The sequence below is a fragment of the Apus apus genome, chromosome 2, assembly GCF_020740795.1.
Source record: "Apus apus isolate bApuApu2 chromosome 2, bApuApu2.pri.cur, whole genome shotgun sequence".
In the NCBI taxonomy this organism is placed as follows: Eukaryota; Metazoa; Chordata; class Aves; order Apodiformes; family Apodidae; genus Apus; species Apus apus.
Window position 1 is genome coordinate 153,164,615 of NC_067283.1, and position 12,687 is coordinate 153,177,301.

Here is a 12,687-nt window from a genome sequence, read left to right on the forward strand (position 1 = left end):
GCACTGAAACACAACAGCATAAAGCAGCTTGTTCGACAAGGATACCGTGCTTAAGCTGACACTGAAGGCTTAGCTGAGATTTTTAACAGGTTCATCACGAAACTTGAGATTATTTTTTTTTAAAGCCACTGGAACCAGCACAGTGCTTTTGCATCATGACCTACTTTTGAGGCTACCACACAATTTAGGCCACTGAAGCGAAGTCTGGGAGGAGGGAAATCATTCTGCAGCACGTTGCAGATGAAGACGATGTGGAGCAATCCACCCCGCAAGGAGAAGCAGCATTTTTTTCCACTTCTTGCCACTCAAACTTTTGCCTGCCCTCAGGACTCCTCGCACACTGTGATCCAGTTCATGTCTTTTACAACCTCTGCCTCGCTGCTGTTTAAGTCAGGGCATAGCTTTTGAAAAATAGCCTCATCTAAGGGAAGCAAATGATTCTGGCAGCTCTCCTGCTATTAAGGCTGAATGGCTGACACCCTCAGCTCCCCCAACAAATCCATAAAAACATCGGAACAACAAGCCCCTGCAAAATAGGAGAGCAAGGGTGTGTGCTGCTTCATTTTGAAAGGGTTAATGAAGATTTGTTGCACCCTTTCCTTGGTATGTACACGAAATTCCAGAAATTATCAAAACCTGACATAAACATGCTTCCAAATCCAGCCCTGACAATAGTAAATTTTCCATAGGATTTCCTGCCTACTTCTATCCATAAAGCAGGGCCTTGACTAGAAGCCTCCTCCTTGCTTTTTAGGGCACACTTTCCACCCCCTTCCAGTTTACTTGGAAAATGACCAAGGGTTTGGCTTAGGCTGGAAGGGTGGCATGCAGTCACAGATGGCAATCTGTGCATCACAAACTCCCCTGATGGGCTTTTTCTTGCCCAGACAGGAGAGGAAGAATAGGTGGAGAGATGAAGGTCCTCATGACATCAGGGAGAACATCTTTGTAAGACAGCATTATTTCTTCATTCTTTATATTTTGGGGGCCAATGTAATTTGCCCAGCCTGATTATATTACTGGGAAAAAGATGTATGAAACCATGGGCCTTTATGAATTACTAAAACAATTCTGGGAAGCCATCTTTTTAAAAGGGATCCAGAATATAATGTGAGACAGACTTTATTCAGTGGGTTGGATATTGTACTGCTCCCTAAAGGCACAGGCTGTTACTAATATTAGATCAGATTACATTGTTAAATCGCTGTTGCTGCTGTTTTTAGTAGGAAATACTTAATTTTCTTAAATTGGGGAGGTAGCATTATCTGATTAAATTTATGTTTTTGTTTTACTGCTAAGTAAAAAACTTTATGTGCTTCTGTTACCCTCATGTTTATTAATACAAATACATCAAGAAGTAAAGAGCTAAGGTGGTATGGGCCTAAATAGCAATAGAGGAGCCTTCCCAGCTAGTGGAAAACCTAACAGCTGGGAGCAGTGATGCTGGTAAAACAGGCACTAAGAAGCAGTTTCACTCTACAGCAAAGACACAGGTGTATTTTATAGGTGACAGCTGGATCTCCAAGTAGCAGGTTCTACCCCCAGAATTACATCCAGGTTAAGGGCAAGACAACAAACACTAATAGCTTGGTACTTTCAGGACAAAAAATATCCACCTGCTCACCACGTAAGCACAAAGAACTCAAACTCATGGGGATGGAGATCACTCAGGCAAGTGTACAAATAGGCTGTTATGGTCTGACACTGCTGCAGATAATTTTCACTAAGAAAATGCACTAATTTGGTCAGATAGGCACAAGCAAACTTCTGTCTGGCAGGAGCTAAGTATGGCCCAGCTTTAGGCAAGCCCTACTAAAAGATCCTTAAGTTTTTAAAACGTGTCCAACATGAGAGTCACCTCCCATCAGAACTAAATGGATTCATTCCCTCTGTCTCAAGAGGAAACAGAAGAAAACAAAATTAAGGCTATAATCAGGGGACATCTTCATACATTATCAAGTGGATTACCTGAAACAATCTTACCTTTCTGCAGAAGGACAATGTCTAGCCCAGTGGGGCTGGTGCTGCAAGATTAATCCTATCAGCACCTCACTGCCACTAGCTTTATTTTTTTTTCCAAATTCTTTCACCATTGTGTCCTCCTGATTGCACAGTGTGGGAAGTATAAGGCCAAGCTGGATGGGCCTTTGAGCAACCTGGTCTAGTGGAGGGTGTCCCAGCCCACGTAGGAGGGGTGGAACTAGATGATCTTTAAGGTCCTTCCCAACCCAAACCATTCTATGATTTTATGATACCCACCCGTCTATTTGCAAATTACTTTCCAGAAAGAGCAATCCTTCCTAAAATAGGTTGAGAGCACTGTTTTGCAGGAATATCCATCCATAAAAAATAGCCAAACCAGGGCAAATAACAACTCTGTATATGCCAAGTTACACATTCCCTGTGGATGTTACTGCACCAGTGAAGAGTGCAATACTTTTTTTTTTTCCACGTGCTGGCATTTGAAGTCATTATATTCACTGCTCTGAAAATTCACAGGCTGCTTTGATGCTGTAAATGCTCAAGAAACCCAAATAGTGTCAGCATATGTATTAGATAATTACAGAAGTTTTTCAATAGATAAAAGACAAAAAAGAGCATAGCACAGATTTTCGTAACCTGACTTCCTCCAGCATATCATTAATGTCTGCAAAGTCTAATTCATTGGAATTATCTCCAATTACCAGTCCCTAAATGCATTACCATCATTCAAGCTCAGAAAACTCCGTTAAAGAAAGCTTTTGAAAGCATCAGTAGAGTTTTGTTCACCTTCTAACATTGATAGGTAAGTTAGGTTTTGGCCAGATTTTACTAACTCTGAGGAATTAATTACTCCTTCAGAGAAAAAAAACAAACAACACAGAGGAGGGTTTCTCAGATTTCAGGTTCTCTAAAGTAAACAACTATACCTAACTGGTTATATCATCTTGCATTAAATATTCTCCTTTTGCTTTCTTAGGACTGCACTCTCAAATCAAACTGGCACTTCATCACTGTGACAGCCTGGTTATAATCAACCCTTTACAGCCTAACCAGCAGTTGGAGAGAAGGGTTTAGAGATAAAAAATGAGAGATACGTTTTTATTTCTTACTTCTTCCCTGGCATCCAGAGAGGCTTGCTTTCCTTCTAACGCATCCATGCTGCAAAGGGTGAGGTAAAATTGCAGCTTCTCAGCCACTTGACCTCAAGCCTGCCATGGATCAGGTGGAGCTAATAGAGGAAACAGCTATAGGTCACAGCAGCAGTTTTATGGTGCAGCACCTTTGGTAAACATCTTCAGTGCCTCCCTTATGGAGCACTAGTGATTACAAGCAAGCACACTCCATAAAAAGTAGAGCTAGAGCATTTGAGCACATCCCTGCTCCAATTTTGCACTGTCCCAAATACCAGCATGACAGATATGTTTATGCTCATTGCCATGAAGTATAGCTACTCCATCTAGTTTTGCTATTATTTAAATAAACATTTGAACTGACCTAGCAGTGATACATAACCTATATATTTTAATCATAGGGTGGTTTGAGTTGGAGGGGACCTTCAAGATCATCTAGTTCCAACCCCCCTGCATGGGCAGGGACACCTCCCACCAGACCAGGTTCCTCAGAGCCCCATCCAACCTGCCCTTCAACACTGCCAGGGATGGGGCAGCCACAACTTCCCCAGGCAACCTAGGCCTTTTACCTAAGGTGTAAGATAAAGAGCCAAAATTAAGAATCCTCTCAACATCAATAATGAATAAATCTTAAGAATACTAGAGAAATACTGTTCAGTTAATTATATGGGAAAATTAGTGCTTAGAAGGGTTGTGTTACCATGCTGATTTTAGAACATATCTACAGCTCTTAGGAACAACACAGTAGGAACTTCCACAAACAACACTTTAAGCAAAGTAGCTGAAAGATACCATTTAAGAGTTATACCTTCTGCAGAAAAAAAATACAGGTAATGACAGACAACACTTTGGCCCACGGTGTATTAACAAACCATCTGTTTTAGCAAAATCTTAGTGCAAGTAGTATGATTTATTAGCTCATTTATAAGCAGCCCTCTAGAAAGCTGGTGGCCACATTTAAGAACAGCTTGATGAGGACATATTTTGATTTTGGACTATGAACAAATGCTATTTTAGTAGCATGCTTTGCCAAGCTGTAACCCTGTTAGAACTGGCAGGGTAAGATATTTACTGACACACACAAAAATAATAAGAGGCTACAAGTGCTTGGCAGCTGGACTTGATACATAAGGACCTGCTAGCAGGGAAATATTTAGAGGACACAGACCTCTTCCATTTGTGACTTTGTAGAACTATGAAACACTTGGCAAAGGCTTGTCAGAATTTGGCATTTTTACCTTATTTGGCCATGACTGTCAGCCACTCTCCTCTTATAGGATGCACAAGCTCCAGCATCCACACCACTGTAACAGCATCCCTCTGGACCACCACAGGATGAGACTTGCAGCAGTTCTGTACCAAAGCTGAAGGGCTTTCAGAGTCTGTTGTCCTATCAGTGCAATCACTGCAGCACTTCTTTCAGCTGACAGCCACCTTTGGCAGGTGAAAATGAAAGTAAACACAGCTCTCAGACTAGCACTCAGACAATTTGGTCATGCTTTGTCAGTCCATCAACTTCTGCATGCTTCCAGCAAAACATACAGCTGCAGTCCTTTAAAGGAAGTTCTCCATATGATCCGGGCAATCCTTTAGGGACAAAGCTGCACTGTGAGATGGGGAAGATCTCATCTATGCCACTGGAAGCATTATTGTATGATCTACAGCATAGATCTTGTGCCCTTTTAAATCCCCACAGAGACATTTTCCAGGGACAGAGTGGTTAAGAGGAATCAGCTTAATGGTTTCATCAGCTGCACTGGAACTGTTTGTTACAAGCCAGGCAAGACTACCACAAGCAGACCATGCAGGCAGTAGAGATGCTAATCTACATTTAGCTTTCAAACTATCACCTCCCCCCCAAAATAAAAGCCCACAACAAAACCCACCAGCAGATGCTGTTCGAAAAACATCACGTCTCACAAGGATTTTTCTGTTGGAGGTTACTATCAAATATGCAGCCTTAAATCACCTAACACACTCTCAGTGAATCAACCTTGCACATAATAAAGCATCTTTTCTGTAACGTTCCTAAAGATAAAATATTTTTGCAATAGTTTCTACTGGATTATGAAGGCTTCTTCTAGTAGGATGAGTTCCTTTGCTTAAAAAGAGTATTTAAAGTCAACAAATCATAACCAATATTCAGTTGAGAGATTCAAAGTGTTTGCTCTAGATGTAGGGCTGCTGGCATAAGGAATGTGGCAGTGAGAAGTTCAGGCTATAAAGCATGATTGATTGTTTAGAAAACAAAGCTAATCTCGTGGTTGTTTCTTTATGCACAACTAATTGCATACCAGCTAGAGTACTTTTTGAGATCATTCTCAGGGGCAGAATGAATTTGTGGTCAGATAGTATCACAGGTATTTCTGTAGGTAGAGCTGCTTTAATACTTGCAGGCACTGAAGCAGCAGATGAGAAGCAGAGAACAGAGAAATAACAGAATTTCAGTACACAGAAGAGCATGATACTCAAGTGCAGCAGTCGAGTTGGCAGGTTATCCTGCTAGGAACCCAATACCCTCAAGAAGAGCACCAGATCTACTCAGAAGTGCATTCATTAGAGTAAGAGAACAAGCAAGCATTTTTCTCATTCTATTTATCCTGTCTCAAGCCTCAAGCCAAGTAGGAAATTCAGTTGGGAAACGGGAAAAAAAAATAGCAACCTGAATACCTGAAAAAACAGGTTTGGTTTTGTGCCTTTATTCCTTTTAGTGTAAGCCAGCTTCACAAGAAGGAAAATAAAAGGGAGTCCATGGTCTGTATTAGTAGACTTTCCATGTAAAAAAAAAAAAAAAAAGCTGCAGCTTAAATTCAGGAGCCCAGAACTGGTCAAGTGAATATAAGGACTTTCAGTATCCTCTTTACATTTTTTAAAATGCATACCAGTTACTGGTTAGAGACCAGCAAGTGACATTTGAGTGTTGACTTAAAGAATAAACGGAAACCACGTCTTTCTCAGAGAAGTCTTCAAGATTATACAAGCATGGACTTAACATCAAGGGACCTCCTATCACAGGGGCTGCATGGCTATTCACAGATAATACCAGATGAAGAACTGACCAGCCTGGAAGCTGATCAATGAATTCTGCCTTCAGTGCGTTGAAGCTACCTGTTTATACAGCTCAACAGGAGTCTTCTCTAACCTATGCCATTCTTAAGTAAGGACACACAGCAACAGTGCAGGCTTCATAAAGATAGTTAAATAGCTTTCCATTCATCTTGTCACCCACACACGTTTAGTAAGCTTCTTAAAGTTTGTGGTTGCACCACTTTCCCTCATCTTGCTCTGCTCACATTCAGCTCGCCTTCACCTCCGCTGCTCTGCTTGTATGATGGAAGAAATACCGGTACAAGAGTTTTAGCCCCCACTCTTTGCTCTGGTTTAATCTTTCTAGTTCACTAGAACATGGTGAGAACAGGCATACCACAAGCTAGGTCATTCAGCTCTTTCCTTAAAGCTTTCATTGCTTTCTCTTCTGATCCTAAAAGTGTAACGGATGCAGAGTCTTCTCTCTGCTCCTCTGGAAAGCTGAGCCTGACCTTACAGTATTCTAGATGTTACATTTCCAGCTCCCTGATCTGTCACTTCTGATCAACTCTCAGTGGCTTCTACTTGCTGTAATACACAAATTTCTTCATTTTCAAAACGGACTTGATGTTCACCTTCCAGGAGATGACAACTGTCCACAGCAGCAACCCAAGCAAGGACCATCACTAATCAAAGGCAGAGGTCAGATAGATGGGAGCACACAGACATGTGGCTGAGGCTGTTGGGTGTTTCTGACTAGAGATTACAGAAAGTGATGGTTTATTTCTGTGGTGCAGAGGAAATCACAGGCTTATGTAAGGGGAAAACAGGAGGACAGTTGTAATTCCTACAACAAAGGGATGAACAGAAGTTGCAAAACCAAATTCAAGTACCTGAATTACTACTGCATAATATTACCTAATCTCATGTTTTCAAATGAGTTTTAGATCTTCAGACTATTTCTTTAAAGAACTGCTCTACTTTTAACTGAATACTTTCTCTTACCAGTTTATTCTGATACAAAATAGTGGCTTGGCTTCCAACCCAGTTTTCATGAAGATAGTCAACACTTAAAGAACTGCTTTCTCTGATAAAAGAATGAGGCAAACCCACTTATCACACATGGAGTTGATAGAGGGATAGCACATTTGCCCCTGAATTATTTTACTGCTTTGGGCTAGTTCCTGCACTGTTTGCAAGGTGTTTATAGGCAACAGTTTGTTGGAATTAACAGACTTGTCATTCAGGCTAAAGAACAACTTTATCCTGTACTCGGCCAAGTCCTTGACAAGCAGACAAAAAGTTGTTGACTTGATCTAGTGATGTACAAATCACTAAGTATTTGAAGCATTACACCTGCTTAAAGTATATGGCTGTTAAGAGCAGGCAAATAAAAAATATCAAGTGAATGAGGCTTTGAGCATGGTGACACTAATTTTGCTTAGAATTTCTAAAAAGCCTGTTGCAAGCACTTTGGCAGATTGGGTGGCTTATTCTAGGCATTCACTGGTTTCAGTTAGAGACCTCTAGAATTCATTCTAGACAACTGGAACTGCCTGAATTTGGTCACTCGAGAAGCCTTTAAGGAAAAAAATCCTCCTCCGAAACACATGAAGGTTTTAACAAATTGGCAGTTCTGTAGGATTTCACAGATCTCACTAATGAGCAGTAGTAGGTGCCATACATACCTATATAAAGGCTCTGGCAACCTTAGATGAAATTACCACAGAAGTGGGTAGGACATTTAGATGAATTTAGAGAACATTACAACAGCTTCCACAACTTCTGTCATGAAGAGTAGCTGACTTCAAAATAGGATTTTTAAACAGGGTTTCAGGAGCTTCCTAGGGTTGGTCCATCAGCTCACACAAAGGGCAGGCTTACTGAAAAGAGATCTGTAAGGACTGCAAAGGACACTGAAATAAAAACACCCAGAAAATGTCCAGTCAAACACTGCTCCTGCTTGCAGGTTAACTGGAGAAAGGATTACACATTTTTCAGGAAGACCTGTGGATTATAGAAGAGAAGCAGAACCCAAGCCTGCTGAGGAAAAGATATTCTTACTTTTGTCCTAGTGTTATACTAGAGGTGAGGATCACCTGACATGACTAATGATTCCTCATCAAGCACAACAACATTCAATTGGAACACTTCAGTGAGCTGTATGTAAACAGATTGGGCCAACCAGAAAAAGCTGGGGGAGGAAATAATAGAAAGGACAAGACGTGACTACAAGTTTGTAGGGCATGAGATTATTCTACTTATTTAAATAAAGGCTCGACAGTAGGTTCCAAACTTTAAAGCTGATGAAAAGACAGTGTGAAGTGAAGTGAAGACCTCTCCAGAGGTGCAATGATTGGCCCAGGTTGGAACCAGGATTATAGCATATTATCTATGTGCTCTCAATAATAGAAGTGTTATTATCCACCATGAGAAGGACTAAGAGCAGATTCACTCCTTCCTTGCCACACTCCTTGATAACTTTTTCATGGCTCTAGAATTTGAGGTTGCTTCTTGAAATACTTGCATTTTCCAGTTGTCAGCACACACAACTTCCTTGCTGCCAAGCTGCACAAATGCAGACATTTTACATGTCATCATTGTGTAGTTTTGCACCTTCAGCAACAATACAGGAAGCTGAGAAAGAAAACTATTTGGTTCTTGATGCTTGTGAACAAGAAAGTACATTTAGTATTTGACCAACAAAGATTTTGGAGCTGATGCAAGTTACTGGTCAACACATGGAGAATATGTATGTGACATTTTACATTTTAGTCACTTGTCAGAGTGAGGAAGCCCTTAGGGTGACAAATTTCATGGTTGAACCTTATTTAATGAAAAGTGAAGCTTGCCCTTCTGGGCTGTATTTTCTTTTGGCAGCTTCACTAAGAATGCTGTGCTTAGTCATTTTACTTTTCCAATTACAGTACCAGCTTATGCAATAAAGTGATTGTTTACTGTTTGAACAATCACCTGCCAGATTTTTGGGAGGAATGAGATTTGATTAAAGCAATGAGCAGTTAAGCATAACACATTTAAATGTTTTAGGTTTCAAGAGCCTAAACAGACTTGAAATATCTTGATGTTGCTTTGTGTGAATTTAACAGACAAAACAGGGGCAACCACCTCCCTGTTAATCTAATTTAAGTGAAATGCATTACTTTATGCTGTAGGAGCTTTGTTTTTGTTCTTCCAGTAGGAGATTTCTAAGTTCAACATGTTTCATCTATAAAAATATTTCTGCAAAATAAATGGTAAGACTTTTGTCCCTTGCACTTCTCTGGAGAAGTACAGATCACCATACAGTAAAATAGACATAGTCCAAAAGGTCACTTCCATTTTGTTTTATACATTTATTTTTAAACCAAAAAGATAACATTTTTAAGTTGCAATTCCATGTTTAAACAGCCACAGAGTGATGCATTACTATCCTTAGCCTGACTAATTTTCAATCAGCTGGCAGTGAGTTTAAGATAATCGGCATAGAGAGTTAGGGGGTAACAAATTATTGATCTACTAGGAAAAAAAATATTCAGGAAAAGAATGTGTGATGTCTAAAGTTCTTCCTACTTATACACACTGCATTTTGCCTTGACTGCAGATAAGCCAAAAGAGTTTTGACTAGGAGGCCTTCCTCAGCTCACCTTTGAGGACTCAGTATGCCCTTGCCTCACCACTCATCAGTCATGAAGTCTGAAGAAACAGCACAAATACAAAATGTGCAGCTGTATCCTGTATTTTTCCCCAATGAATGAAGACTTGTCCTGTAACAATAAGCATCATAAGGCTTAAACCTTCAGTAGCATGGAGTGCAAAACTCTGCAAATAAGGTGTTATAAGCCTTCAAAACATGGAACTGAAATTAAAATAGGCACACGAGTTTCCCAGTTCAGTATGTTAATTCCTACTGAAGACAATAGTTAAATCAAAATAGACTCTAGCTGACTTTTGGACACACATTGGTAACCTACCCAGCCATATGGGTAGGATTGTGAGTGGCCTGATCCCAGATTTCCTTGCTGGACAGAAAATAAACCGAACACATGCACGTGCCTTCTCATACACATGTGCCTTCTCACATACTTTGTATTAAACACTTCCTACCATGTGGAGCAGGTGTCACTACCCTTTTGCTGCAGTTGATTTCAGAAGCACTGGCAGTTATACACTAAAGCCATACTCTGAATCCACTAGATCAGGAACAGTGACACTTGGCTGTCACTCTGCATATACCCTCCCCATTTTGGACTCTTTCAGGTCCAAAAACAGACTTGCACAGCTTTACTCTTAGTTGCTGCCATGAAACAACTTCCAGGGCTACAATTTCTCCTGAGAGGCTTAAGAAAGAAGGAAAGTTCTGGGCTCTTGCTTTGCTTTATCAGATACAATGGAGCTGAGACCTTTCCAGCTTTGACTTCCTGGTTTGCTCTCAGTCTAATCCAGTATTTGAGAAATTTATTCAGTGAAAGTCAAGATTTAGCCAGTATTCTTATTATTAGAAAAAAGTACCACTACTACCCAGACAATTAAAAAGAAAATTATTTAACCCCACCATCAACAGTGGCAAGAAAATGAAGCATTATTACAGCACTAGCACACCGGGTAAGAATTAGAAGGTATGCTGGTCAGTCATTGAAGTAGAAATAAGGGACCCATTTTTATTTAATAATTTTCACTGACAGGCTTCTACTCATTTTCCAAGTTACAGGTCAATGCAATACTAACGAACTGGATGCTGCTCCTGGAGATGAAGTGTTCCTTTCACTTGCCCAGCACTTCCACCCTGACCACACAAATTTAGATGCAAGATGGAGAATATACTGCATGGTGGAGATGTTCTAAACACACAACTGAAGTATTAAATACATCAGCATCAAACTGCCCTTACAAGACAACATACTCGTAGTATTAAAGCTTGGGGAACTACTAACCAACACCTCTCTGTCATGGTTCTTTGTCTCTCTCTCCTGCCTGGCTTGCCATTAAATGTGGTTTCGGCCCAACACAACAATAAAGGAACAGCCCCACGACCACTCACTCAGTTCCCCCCTCACACACACTCTGGGATGAGGAGGACAAAGCTCATGGGTCAAGACAAAGGACGAGGAGGGTTCTTCACCCATTAAAGTCCCAGGCAAAACAGACTCAACTTGGGGGAAAAGAATAAGTTAATTTCACACTCATCACACACACACACGACACAGATACACACAGAGCAGGGCTCACACATTACCCCACCCCTCCCTTCTTCCCAAGCCCAAATCCTTCTCAGCTTCTTACCAGAGCCACTTCTGGGGCCCTTCTTCTGCTACCAAAAACCCCACCAAACCAAACCAGAACATTCTCCTAGAACACCTCTCTAGGTCAGACATTTTTTCTACCACAAAGCAATTCTACTGAGAATGCCTGAAGCACAGAACTGCAGCTGCTTTCTTATCCCATTTCCTAGGCTCAAGATACCCAAATCATTTGGACTGCAATAATTTCTGCATGTAATGCTGAAGTCTTATTCCCTACTTAAAGAATTTGCCTTTTGTAAGCTGTGGTGTATATTTCATCTTAATACAGTAATTACTATGTAAGGACTTAAAGCTCTGTCTAGTTGAAAGGTTTGACTATGGGTCACTTACCAGCCTGTGGCTTTGTCAGTGGGAAATCCCCCAAAACTTGAAGGATTGGTGAATGCCACCAGGGACACATCAATTACTAAATTCCCAGCAGGCAGAATGAGGTCGTGATCCACAATTAATCCAACTTGTTGTCAAGTTCATTGAAGGATCCTACAAGTGAGAGATTTGGAAATACCTACACAGGCTCCTTACAGAGTTCACCCAGACAGCGAGTCTGTTGACCAAAAGCTTCTGAAAGAGGCTGAAGTTAAGGGAACAGTGTAGCTATTATTACACCCATGATAAATTTAGGCATTCATTACAACCAGTTATTCAGTAACCAGCCTTAACACAGAACTGGAACTGATCCCTTGGAAAGAGTGTTAATTTAGGAGCATAGTTAATGACGAAGAGAAAGCTGCGAAGTGCAGCTCAGGGTTGGGCTGCTGGAATGAGCTGGAAGTTTGTAGTTTGATTAACATATATGTTTAGTAGTTTGCAGTTACTGAATACTGAGGGGTTTTTACTGTTTTTTTGGGCTTTTGAGGTGTTTTTGTTGTTGTTCTTTTGTTTCAAGTGTCAATTTCCAGGAAGTGACTTATACAAAGGTAGAAACATGCAAATAAATCTGTTCAAGGAGAACAGATTCAAGTTTATACTGATTATCCCTGAGACACATTAGGTTTTACAAAGGCCAAGTAATATGAGTTAGATCTAGCCACGAACAGGCTAAGAATATCCTGAGACAGGGTATTAAGGTGCTATCTTAAGTCACCATGCCAAAGGTGATTACTTGCCCACAAGTATATCCTACTGTTTCTAACCAGCAAAAAGAATTACTAACAATTTAGTAACAAGCCTATTAGATGAACAGGCATCTATGGAAGATGGTAGCACAAGACTCACTGGATAGGAACCCAAACCTTTTCACACAGAGC

At 40.6% G+C, this 12,687-nt stretch overlaps 1 protein-coding gene across 5 annotated transcripts in view; it reads right to left on the reverse strand.

Moving 5' to 3' along the window:
* SLC45A4 (solute carrier family 45 member 4) overlaps nt 1-12,687 on the reverse strand; it is an 88,422-nt gene that overhangs the window by 43,684 nt on the left and 32,051 nt on the right. Inside the window, exon 1 of one of the 5 annotated variants that reach the window (XM_051612478.1) lies at nt 11,771-11,954. The exons of 3 other annotated variants lie outside the window; for them this stretch is intronic. The gene's annotated coding sequence lies outside the window, so the exon portion shown is untranslated. Of the gene's footprint in view, nt 1-4,351; nt 4,514-11,770; nt 11,955-12,687 lie in introns of those variants that run through there. One more of the 5 variants, XM_051612477.1, reaches the window with a different exon arrangement.